This window comes from Sprattus sprattus (assembly GCF_963457725.1).
Source record: "Sprattus sprattus genome assembly, chromosome: 4".
Taxonomy (NCBI): domain Eukaryota; kingdom Metazoa; phylum Chordata; class Actinopteri; order Clupeiformes; family Clupeidae; genus Sprattus; species Sprattus sprattus.
The window spans coordinates 24,343,998-24,357,358 of record NC_137923.1 but is presented as its reverse complement, the minus strand read 5'-3'; positions in this window follow the sequence as shown (position 1 = coordinate 24,357,358).

Below are 13,361 nucleotides of genomic sequence, written 5' to 3'. Positions count from 1 at the left end.
AGAAAGGCATGGTGAGTGACAGGGGAAGAAGCTGAGTATGGGCAGGGAGTGAGAGGAGTGAGATGAGTGAACCAGAATGGGAGAGAGAGAGAGAGAGAGAGAGAGAGAGAGAGAGAGAGAGAGGGCGAGAGAGAGGGAGGGAGGAGGGCCATAGGAGGATGAAAGAGAGTGACAGCCTGGAAGAGGATAGTGGACATGCTCCCACTGCCATTAATGATGGAAAGAAGAAAGGAGAATTGGACTGCTTTGAGATGGGGGGTGTTAGCTGTTACAAAAGGGACAAATCCACCTTTAAACCCAAGAAATACCTCACATATATGCTCCTCTGCAGTGCCAGACAAATTAGACAGCCAATTTAAAACTGGGCCAGAGGGTATGTGTTTACACAGTTCAGGTGTGTGTGTCTGTGGGAGAGAGAAAGAGGGAGTAGCAATAAGTGATTGCAACTACAAAGACATTACAAATGTGTCAAGAATGAGTTCTTGCAACAGTAGTTTTTCTACACTGAGTATACCATAAACACATCAGCTGTTCATTCACTCTTTTAGTCCTACAAGTAACTCAACTGATGGCAAGTCAAGTGTTGCACAAACACACACACCCCTCATATTTACCAGCAAAAAACACACTGGCATCAGATATGGCACCTCATATCGATTTCCAAGCAGAGAACAAGGGGGGCTGAAGCGAGGTGTGTTTGAGAAACGCTGTGGCTTTGACAAGACAAGAAATGTGTGATGAGATGGGAGTGAAAAGACAAACCTGAGATCCAGATGAAAGGAAGTGGAAAAGGATGAAAGAGATATGGGAAAGACGTGATAAGACAGGAGAAAGACGTAAATGTTGAGTTATACTGAGACAGAAGGAACAAGCATCTCACAGGGAACACAGCAAACTTGTCAACCTGAGGTGCCCTTGCCATTTCTGAAGCTTAAGTACTTGTCACTCATTTAATATTCTCTGGTAGGTAAATGTGCTTTGTGTGTGTGTGTGTGTGTGTGTGTGTGTGTGTGTGTGTGTGTGTGTTTGATTGTTTGTTTGTGTGTGTTTGTGTGTGTGAGTGTGTGTGTGTGTGCGTGCGCGCGCGTGTGTGTGTGTGTGTGTGCACGTGTGTGTGTGTGTGTGTGTGTGTGTGTGTGTGTATGTATGTGTGTGTGTGTGTATGTGTGTGCATGTGCGTGTGTGATACAGAGAGCACAAGTGCTACACTGCCATGCCAAGAGCAGAGTGATCCCCTGCCGGCACGCTGTCACTCACAGACGAGTAACAACCTCGTCGCAGCAGCCCCGGCGAAGAAAGGCAGCCTAAAGCTCCACCTCAGGGAAGAGTCAGAGAGAGGGATTAGAGATAACGCAGAAAAGAGAGAAGAGGAAAAGCGGAAGGGGCTGACTTGCATTAAAGACGTCAGGTGCTGCCAAGAGAGTGTGGATGCCCGGGGCGGGGTGAGGCAGAGACTTTAATTAGCTCTGTGGATGGCAGGCGGAGGTGCCAGAGGCCAGTTATCGGGCCAGCGGCCTCATGGGCACCAGCGAGTCTGGGGCAAGAGTCGGAGCTAATCCACTTCAGTCGGTGGGGTGGGGTGGGGCGCAGCGTCACATGATGAGCAATGGAACAAGGGTAAATGATGAGGGAATAATGCCAGTGTCTGTATGGCCAGCAAGCAAAAATGAAGACATCATTTTGGTCCCTTGGAGTCCTTTCCCTGGGGAGAATCAATGGTGCCTGTGAGATAGCAAACAAGTAAACATTTTCCAGCAGTAAAGGCTTAATGCTGGTAGGACAACTCAATCACTGATATTTCACGTCAAATAGTTCATATCCATTCATATATGTAGAGGCAGAAAGCCACATCACGTCACGTCACGCAGGAGATGGACGGCAGGGTGGCAGGAAACACAAATGGTCGCCTGAATGTTGAGTGACAGGACCACCATCATAACCACAGAGGGATCACAAGCACGTTACAAGCACGTTAGGGCTGGGCGATATGACGATATATATCGTGAGGACGATAGAAACGTGTCTATCGTGACCTTTCTCCTCTATCGTTTCTATCGTGATAAACTTATTTTTTCACTATTACAGCTAATATACATTTTAATATAATTTCACATCCTAATATAACATTTTGCTTTTCTTATTATGCAAACTCTAAGTTTATACAACTGTAAAAAAAGAATATTAAGATACATCTTAGAGAACGTGGTTTTGCGACACGACACCGCTTTACATTACGCTGCTTTGCATCATACGCTTGCGACATGATTGACGGTGAGAGCCCGCGAAATTTAATTCTGGTTTAAAAAAAAAATGAATAATGGACGCGCTGCAGGAAGGTGTAACTGTTACCACAGCCGCTGTTATACAATTGGGCATCGACACCCATTGCTAATGACAGCGTCATTACTTTATTGCAGCAGTGAAAATCAAGACATTACAGACGTGCAAATGCTGGGGTGGCCCATTCAAATCAACGGAACTTTTTTGAACATTTTGGAGAGCTGTATAATACGAGTATAATACAAGTGTAGCCATTTATTAGCAGATTCTGTTCCATTTTTCTCAATGATGGTCAAATAGTTGTAGTTTAAGATGCACTATTTCGTTAGTTTAGATTTCTTTTCAGTATTTCAAAAGTGAAGGAGCTGTGGGAGCACAAGAACAGTGAGCATCTAGCAGCGATTATCATAGACATAGCATATGTGTATATGTCTTTGGCGTTTATAGCTTAACTATCTAGATTCTAAGTAGCATGGAGGTTTTTTTTGGTACTCCACGTAGATCATAAACCCTTGAAGATAAAAATGAAATTGGTTGGGAAATGTAAACGCTAATATGCTTTTTATCCAGATAAAACGCAGCTCCATCGTTTACTTGCGTTTGTTTACAGGACCATCTTCACTGTTGCACCAACGGGCTGAAGCGGTCAATGGGGCGTATGTGTAATGGCCAACTTCTTAATTTTCTTATTTTTATACGTGGCCATATAAGAAAATGTTTTTCTCATCATTATTGCTATAGCATATGAACAAACATTGAAAAGAAAGTTTTTTAATTAAATTAAACTTGATTTATCTTCTGAAAGTAGGCCTACATTAAAGAACCACTAAAAGTCACAAGCACTGGACTAAATGTCATGCACTTTGTTTTAATCTTACTATTTAAAGATTCAATGGAAACGTTCAGTACAATCTGCGTAATTGTGGTACAGGTCGTGATGGATCACACTTTTAAGTACACCCCTATCCAGTAAAGCAAGAGGGCATATCGTGATATATATCGCTATCGTGATATAAAATAATCCATATCGTGATATATGTTTTTTTCCATATCGCCCAGCCCTAAAGCACGTTACTACAGCCGCGGAAAAAATTAAGAGACCACTTCAAAATTATCAGTTTCTCTGGTTTTACTATTTATTGGTATGTGTTAAAGTAAAATGTACATTTTTTTTTTATTCTATAACCTACTGGCAACATTCCTACCAAATTTCAAATAAAAATATTGTCATTTAGATCATTTATTTGCAGAAAAATGACAATTGGTCAAAATAGCAAAAAAGATGCAGTGTCTTCAGATCTCGAATAATGCAAAGAAAACAAGCTCATATTCATTTTTAAACTACACAATACTAATGCTTACACTTAGGAAGAGTTCAGAAATCAATATTTGGTGGAAAAACCTTGATTTAAAATCACAACTTTCATGTGTCTTGGCATGCTCTCCACCAGTCTTTCACATTGCCGTTGGGTGACTTTATGCTACTCCTGGCGCAAGACTTCAAGCAGCTCGGCTTCTTTTCATGGCTTGTGACCATCCATCTTCCTCTTGATCACATTTCAGAGGTTTTTGATGGGATTCAGGTCTCGAAATTGGGCTGGCCATGACAGGGTCCTGATCTGGTGGTACTCCATCCACACCTTTACTGGCCTGGCTGTGTGGCATGGAGCATTGCCCTGCTGGAAAAAACATTTCTCAGAGTTGGGGAACATTGTCAGAGCTAAAGGAAGCAAGTTTTTCTTCCGGGACAACGTTGTACTTTGCCTGGCTGAGGTTTGTAAAAGACCATAAGGATTGAAAAAAGCGGACTGGAGGGTCTTCTAGTTCGTCTTCTCTGATGAGTCCAATTTTCAGCTTTGCCCAACACATGGTCGTCTGATGGTTAGACGGAGACCTGGAGAGGCCTACAAGCCAGAGAGTCTTGCACCTACTGTGAAATCGGACTCATCAGAGAAGACGAACTTAGAAGAACCTCCAGTCCGCTTTTTCAATCCTTATGGTCTTTTACAAACCTCAGCCAGGCAAAGTACAACGTTGTCCCGGAAGAAAAACTTGCTTCCTTTTGCTCTGACAATGTTCCCCAGCTCTGAGAAGTGTTTTTTTCCAGCAGGGCAATGCTTATGGTTTGTAAAAGACCATAAGGATTGAAAAAAGCGGACTGGAGGGTCTTCTAGTTCGTCTTCTCTGATGAGTCCAATTTTCAGCTTTGCCCAACACATGGTCGTCTGATGGTTAGACGGAGACCTGGAGAGGCCTACAAGCCAGAGAGTCTTGCACCTACTGTGAAATCGGACTCATCAGAGAAGACGAACTTAGAAGAACCTCCAGTCCGCTTTTTCAATCCTTATGGTCTTTTACAAACCTCAGCCAGGCAAAGTACAACGTTGTCCCGGAAGAAAAACTTGCTTCCTTTTGCTCTGACAATGTTCCCCAGCTCTGAGAAGTGTTTTTTTCCAGCAGGGCAATGCTCCATGCCACACAGCCAGGCCAGTAAAGGTGTGGATGGAGTACCACCAGATCAGGACCCTGTCATGGCCAGCCCAATTTCGAGACCTGAATCCCATCAAAAACCTCTGAAATGTGATCAAGAGGAAGATGGATGGTCACAAGCCATGAAAAGAAGCGAGCTGCTTGAATTCTTGCGCCAGGAGTAGCATAAAGTCACCCAACGGCAATGTGAAAGACTGGTGGAGAGCATGCCAAGACACATGAAAGTTGTGATTTTAAATCAAGGTTATTCCACCAAATATTGATTTCTGAACTCTTCCTAAGTGAAAGCATTAGTATTGTGTAGTTTAAAAATGAATATGAGCTTGTTTTCTTTGCATTATTCGAGATCTGAAGACACTGCATCAATTTTGCTATTTTGACCAATTGTCATTTTCCTGCAAATAAATGATCTAAATGACAATATTTTTATTTGAAATTTGGTAGGAATGTTGCCAGTAGGTTATAGAATAAAACTAAAATGTACATTTTACTTTAACACATACCAATAAATAGTAAAACCAGAGAAACTGGTAATTTTGAAGTGGTCTCTTAATTTTTTCCGCGGCTGTATATATATATATATATATACCAGAGGCGATTTCTCTAAGACTTCAAGGGAAGCTCAGCTTCCCCTAAAATGTCGAAAATTAAATTGTCAAATATGTACTCTTGTGTTAACATTTCATTGACTACAAATGCGTTAGAATACGTTCATGTCGAAGACGAGTTCGATCAGAATCTTATCCAACACTGACTCGATTTTGTTAACTTCTCATACATTCCCGTAATGTCAATGCATTTGACAGTAGAAGCCGAGCGTCCATTCACTTGAATGGGACTGCATGGAACAGTTTTTTTCATTGCCTCGAAACTCGACGGTCATTGGATAAATGCCAAGATTTGTCCCGCCCCCGGACGCTCAGCGTCTCTGGGGGTGGATGGAGCAGTGGGCTGGCCTGGGCTAGCCTGGACGCTGGGCTTCCGCGTGATGATTGGAGGAGCAGTCGAAAGGCTGAAACACTTTTTGATTGACAGCTATTTTGAGATATACACAGTCACTTGAATATCTAGGATTCATCGCATCCCATCGCGGAATTTACAAGTGAAGTCTTACGACAAACTGAAACCCATTTCTTGATATTTTCTTGGCGAAATTGCTTCCATTATTCATTTCTTACACTGTAAATAAAACACATTCATCATATTTCCTTGTTTCAGTTTAACATACTTTCCACATTTCCTTGTTCGAGTTTAATATCGTTTCGTTAGTTCGTTCCGAATACTGTTGGCTAGGTCGGAGTGAACTAGCCAGCTGGTAAGGTGCACACGATGGCAGACAATGCTAATATTGTCGACCTGATTTTGGCGAAGCCATTTGACAGTCTTCCTTACGAGGAGTAACTTAGAATTAAACAGCAGGGCAGATCAACACCTAAGATTGATTTGGTACAAAAAGTAGGGAAAAGTAAGGTCTTTTCAGCTCTCCTGGTATGACAAAGTAAGCTGGCTGACTGGAAGTGCTGTGACAAAGAAAATGTACTGTTGGCCATGCATCTTGATGAAACCATCTCAGGGATGGGTTGTCTGGTCAAAATTTGGTTTTAGGGATCTGTCTAACTTTGACAGGGCATACTAAAGGCATGAAAAGAGCAATGAACATGTGAGTGCATGTGCAAGGTTAATGTGCCTGGGCAGGGTCAGGGTTGAACATGCACTCAATAACCATTTTCTTGAAAAAGAACGGAGGGCAGAATTTAGGTGTAAATAAATTGACAACTTTTTTGATGTAGGCCAAAAATGTGCTTCCCCTCTTTAAAAGACCAGCAGCCGCCACTGATATATACATATAGTAAATAACTCACGCACAAGGTTTCTCTACATTAAGATGAGATTTTACTCTACAGTTCTCTTCCACTAAATCAGACCTATAGCCCTGTATATTGCCCTATTCATTATCTCCAAACAATGTTTCAATACACAGTATGTCAGTACTGACAGTTCCCTATCCCAGTTCCCTATCGCCTCTATCGTTCCCTATCGCCCCTATATGGTGTGCCCGCCACCACCTGGGAAGGTCGCCAGATGCGCTCATGTAAACCCCATGTCCAGCACGACGAGGTTGTTCCCACAAGCACAACATTCCCATGTTCTCGACACTGTCCCGTTAGGCGCAGACACAAGACAAGCTTGCTTCTCCCCTCCCGCGATGCACCCGCATCGCAAAACCAATTTTTTATTCAAACCAAGAGGGGAAACCCCAGATCTCACCCTCCTCTCTAGGAGTGGGGTCAGATCAAGGTTTAGACAGATTGGTGATGAGCGGCTTAGTAGCCGACAAATTCAATATAAGCCCCAGGCTGGCAGACTGCGTTTGGAGCTGGCGCGCATGCGCAGTCTCGCCCTGGGTGTTGAAAACGATTTCAAAGGGTTACTCTCTTCAGTTTGCAAGGCCTCCGCCCAGGTTCACGAGTGTAATTCAATCACGGGTGCCACGAGATTGCGCACATTTCCTTCAACAGGAGATAGATGCGTTACTCGTGAAAAGGGCTATAAGCGTAGTGTCACCAGAGAATGAAAACTCGGGGCATTACAGCAAAAATGTCCTCGTCCCCAAAAAGGACGGGAATTATCGCCCTATATCAGATCTACGTATACTGAACAAGTCTCTCATGCCGCTGAAGTTCAAAATGTTAACTCCACGCCGGCTGATTCAGTTCATAAAGCCGAACGATTGGCTGATCACGTTGGATCTCAAAGATGCTTACTTCGATGTTCCTATTCATCCCAGACACCGCAGGTATCTCAGATTCGCATTCGGCGGGGTAGCATACCAGTTCCCACGCACTTCCATTCGGTCTCTCCCTAGCTCCGAGAGTATTCACGAAGTGCGTAGAGGCTGCCATCGCTCCATTGAGAAAAATAGGCATTCGCTTATTCAACTACCTGGACGATTGGCTTCTCGCTTCTCGCTCAGAAGCGGAGGCGGTGCGAGAGTGCCATCTTGTGGTGGCACACCTGTACCGCCTCAGATTTGTTCTAAACAAAGAGAAAAGCTCACTGCGTCCTCAGCAGACTGTGCCTTTCCTGGGCATGACAGTAAACTCTGTGGCAATGACATTGTGTCTGTCCCCAGCACGAATAGAGGCTATCAGAGACTGCGTGCAGATGTTCAGACTGGGGCAGAAGGTTTCATCCCTTCGCTGTCAGAAGCTCTTGGGTTTGATGGCAGCCGCAGCAGTGGCACGCCCCCTCGGGATGCTTCAGGCGCGTCCATTTCAGGCATGGTATCTGTCATTGAAACTCGACTCCGCCAGAGACAAGTTTCGCTTGATCACGGTGGATCGCAGATGCTGGCAGGCCTTGGCTGTATGGCGATCCCCGCATTTCCTCGCGGAAGCGGCTCCGCTCGGTGCAGTGGTGAGCCGCGTTATCGTCACCACAGACGCCTCCACTACAGGCTGGGGTGCGATATGCGAAGGATATTCTGTGAACGGGCTCTGGTCATCAACGCAAGCCACGTCACATATAAATGTGTTGGAACTGCGAACGGTGTTTCTAGCGCTTCGTCACTTCATTCACATTCTGGGCGGGCGTCACGTTCTCGTCAGAACAGACAACATGTCCACCATGGCCTACATAAATCGTCAAGGAGGGGTACGCTCCCCTGCGCTTTATCATTGGGCGAACCGACTACTCCTGTGGGCAGCAAAGCGCATTCGCTCTCTCAGGGCAGTGCATATTCCAGGCCGTCTCAATTACGGAGCCGACCTTCTGTCGAGGGGCAACCCTCAAGCAGCAGACTGGTGCCTTCACCGTCAGGTGATCGACCAGATTTGGCTTCGGTTTTACAGGGCACAGGTGGATCTGTTTGCGAATAGAGAAAACGCCTGCTGCCCTCTGTGGTTTTCGCTGGGGGGCGACAACCCTCCGTTAGGCGTAGACGCGCTGAGCCAGCAATGGCCCAACATGCGTCTTTACGCATTCCCTCCGATTCCTCTGCTACGTCAAGTAATCCGCAGAGTGGAGGAGGAGAGCTTGGAATTGATATTAGTGGCGCCACATTGGCTCAATCAGCCATGGTTGGCGGATCTAATCAGACTGTCAGTGCAGCCTCCGTGGGAGCTCCCTCTGCGCAGGGATCTCCTCTCACAGGCCCACGGGACGGTGTGGCACCCCAGGCCAGAGCTGTGGCAGCTCAGGGCCTGGCTCCTGAGAGGAACAGGCTCTTAGCGTCAGGCCTGTCAGATTCTGTGGTGAATACTATACAGAGCGCTCGGGCATCGTCTACCCGATCTCTGTATACGCTCAAGTGGCGCATGTTCGAGCGATGGTGCGCTGCGCGTCAGCATGACCCTATTGATTGCGCCTTGGGCATCATCTTAGAATTCTTGCAACAATTGTTTGATGAAGGGAAAGCTGCTTCTACTATCAAAGTGTATTTAGCAGCCATTTCCGCCTGCCATATCGGCATTAACGGCAAATCTCCGGGTAGTCATCCATTGGCTTTGCGCTTTATGGCTGGAATAAGGCGCCTTAGAGTGCCTGTCAGGCACCTATTGCCTTCTTGGGATTTGCTAGTGGTGTTACGAGCGCTCACGGCTCACGGCTCACGGGTCTGGAACGGTGGACTTGAAGTTTGCTTCTTGGAAGACTGCGCTGCTCCTGGCACTGGTGTCTGCGAAGCGCGTTGCCGACATGCAAGCTCTGTCGGTCAGCCCGTCGTGCATTCAGTTTTCGATTGCCGGGGACAGGGTATTATTGCGCCCTAACACAGCATACACACCCAAAGTAGTGACGACTCCGTTTCGTAACCAGGTCATTGAGTTGGCCGTATTCTCGCCCCCTCCTTTCTCGTCAGCGGAGGAGGAGCGCTTGCACAAACTCTGCCCAGTGTGCGCTCTACGTATTTATGTAGAGCGCACGGGTTTATTCAGGCAATCGGATCAGTTATTCGTATGCTTTGGTGCGAGCGCCAAAGGCAAACCCCTGGCAAAGTCGAGCCTCTCCCGGTGGCTGGTGGAGGCTATCACTTTGTCATATACAAGTTTGTCGTTGGAACCCCCGGAGAAGCTTCGTGCGCATTCTACTCGTGGGGTTTCGTCATCCTGGTCCCTGTTTAAGGGTATGTCAGTGGATGACATTTGCAAAGCTGCGAGCTGGAGCTCTCGCCACACCTTCATTAATTACTACATGTTGGATGTGGCGGAGCCTGGTTTCCTGCAGAGCGTGTTGCAGGCGAATGATCTGTGATCATATGCAACATGCGATGTTACTATCTGCGTGGCCGTCTCCCTTTATGGATTAAAGGCGGATGGCACAGATGAGTGTAAGTATTCATAAGCATGGGATCAGTGGTCCCGTTTCCCCTATATTGAATCCTTCCCCGTTATAAGCACACTGCCGCCGCCACATGAACCTCTATGAGGGCGAGGCGACTGAGTTGGCGTGTGTATACATATTTGGCCGACACTGTTGCACGCGGGATTAGACACGGTCCCGTCAATCACAATTATAGATATAACCTCGGTTCCCTGAGTTAGGGACCAGATGTGATATGGTTGCGTGCACAGTGCGTGTGTTGTTCTGGAGGCTCGAAGGCTCAGAGTCTTCAGAGGCAGCGCGGCATATTCACCTGCAATATATAGACTCCTGAGGGGGCGCGCTCAGGGTGGTGATTTGCCACAATTCGGCCTTCCGGCGTGAATAGAAAGTACTTCGATTGGTCAATGAACAGGTAATTTCTCGTCAATCACATCTGGTCCCTAACACAGGGAACCGAGGTTATATCTATAACCGAGATGTTTGCAGGCTTTGCAGATGTACAAGTATAACATGTGATTCAATACATTTGTCATAACAATATTTTACTCAGTTTCAAAACTGCTTTTTATCATTGTGAATGATGTACATAAATACTTCATAGACTATTCTTGAATGGTATTAGTTAGAAATGGAGAGATAGCACAGCATTGCTCAGCAATGTTCAGTCCTACAAACAGAACAAATGACAGAACACAAACCAAAGAGGATGAAAGAAGGAGCATAATATGAGAGAGCCTCAATATGACACAGCAAGAGATGGCAAGGTTGGTGTATAAACACAAAATGGAGGTTTAAAAAGAGAATCTGAATATGATTATAAAGCAGTAGGAAATAGACACTTATGAGTCTGGGGAAAGTAAGGCAGGTTCAAGATGTTGGGTATGAGATGGAGGAAGAGAAGGACTTAACTTTTAAGCAAGAGTAAACTGAAGGGGGACCTAGAGAACTCAGTGTCTCCCTTTGTGGAGACAGAAAGAGGGGATGGAATGAAAAGGAGAAGGTGAAGGGGGAGAGGCAGAGAGAACCTCAGAACCGGGCATCAGAGTAGCCTGCAGGCCTGCACACACACATAGGGGGAAACACAGGGAAGAGTCCACACAGACGAGGGAGAGAGGAACAGAGAGACAGTAGTGTAAGAAAAGGTGGCAGCAGCACAGGGAGAGTAGGAGACAAATTAAGGACCCTGTGGGTTGGCACAGACACCTGAGAAAGATGGCAGCTACACACACACACACACAGGGAGAGAGAGAGAAAGAAAGAGTAAAAGAGAGAAAGAGAGTACCAGCTGGAACTGAGAAGGGAAAAGATGGCCCAGGAGAACCGACAAAGAGAGATCCCCGATCAGGAGCAAATTGGGCACATGGGGTGTAGATGAAGGAGAGGAAGAGCCAACAGGGAAATGGAGATAGTCAGAGGAGAGACAGGAGGAGAGGAGACTCACACAGAGGGAGACACTGAGGGAGACACAACTGACAGGGGTAAGCTGGGATAAATAGAGAGACAAAGGAAGGACTAATTTGTGAGCGCATTTGTTTAGATGAACACTGCTGGAGAGAAAAGATGATGTGTAAAGGAGAGAGAGAGAGCGAGAGAGAGAGAGAGAGAGAGAGAGAGAGAGAGAGAGAGAGAGAGAGAGAGAGAGAGAGAGAGAGTAGAGGCTGACAGCCTGGGCTGTGGAGGTTGCACTATGAGGAAAATTAAGAGGCATGGAAAAGAGTAAACCGTTCAACATGTAGTTGACTGTGAGGAAACTGAGGGAATCTCACATGCATAAATACCTTGTGTAATACCTTTTGCTATGTATTGACCCTGAAGCTTTGTCAGTGATTAACATGCATACTCCTACTAAACCGAGTTTAATTGAGTCCAAAATATAATCAGGTCTTTGAAAACAACATTGTTAACATCCCATTCCATGGTGAGCAGTAGAGGATGAAGGGGGATTTCCAAATGCATGTGGGACAAAAATAAGAGTCCACTGACCTTTGTCAGGGCACCCAAGCTGCACTGTTTGTATTCAACCACTAGATGGTACTGGTTATGCACTAAAATACCATTTGTAACATCTTAAATGCAGATATTAAACACTTTAATGTATATACAGTACTGTGCAAAAGTTTTAGGCAGGTGTGAAAAAATGCTATGAACTAAGAATGCTTTGAAAAATGTAAACAATAAATGTTTATTTTTTATCCATTTACATGGTAAGACTGAGCACAGCAACAAGACACAACGTAGTTATACTGCATCAGCAGGGTCTCTCCCAGACAAAGATTTCAAAGCAGACAGGGGTTTCAAAATGTGCAGTTCCAGCTGTTTTGAAGAAGACGTTGAGGATCGTAGACGCAGTGTTCAGCCAAGGAAACTTAATGCAGCTGATGAAAAACACATCAAGTTATTTACCTTCGAAATCGGAAGATTTCAAGCAGTGGCATCAGCTCAGAACTGGCAGAAACCAGTGGTACCCAGGTACAGACATTTACTGTCCGGGGAAGTCTGGCCAGAAGTGGTCTTCATGGAAGAGTTGCAGCCAAAAAGCTCTACCCCGACAAGGAAACAAGGCCAAGTGACTGAACTAAGCACGTAAACATAGAAACTAGGGTGCAGAAACATGGCAGAAGGTGCTCTGGACTGATGAGTCAAAATTAGAAATATTTGGCTGTAGAAGAAGGCAGTTTGTTCGCTGGAGGCTGGAGAGAGGTACAATAATGAGAGTCTGCAGGCAACAGTGAAGCATGGTAGAGGTTCCTTTCCAGTTTGGGGCTGCATTTCTGCAAGTGGAGTTGGAGATTTGGTCAGGATGAATGGTGTCCTCAATGCTGAGAAATACAGGCAGATACTAATCCATCATGCAATACCATCAGGGAGGCGTATGATTGGCACCAAATGTATTCTGCAGCAGGAACATAACCCCAAACATACAGCCAATGTCATTAACAACTATCTTCAGCTTAAAGAAGAACAGAAAGTCCTGCAAGTGATGGTATGACCCCCACAGAGCCCTAATCTCTACATCATCGAGTCTGTCTGGGTTTACATGAAGAGACAGAAGAATTTTAGGAAGCCTACATCCACAGAAGATCTGTGGTTAGTTCTCTAAGATGTTTGGAACAATTTACCAGCCGTGTTCCTTCAAAAACTGCGCAAGTGTGTCTGGAAGAATTGATGCTATTTTGAAGGCAAAGGGTGGTCACACCAAATATTGATTTAATTTAGAATTTTCTTCTGTTCCTTCACTGCATTTTGTTAATTTATGAAGAATTGATGAA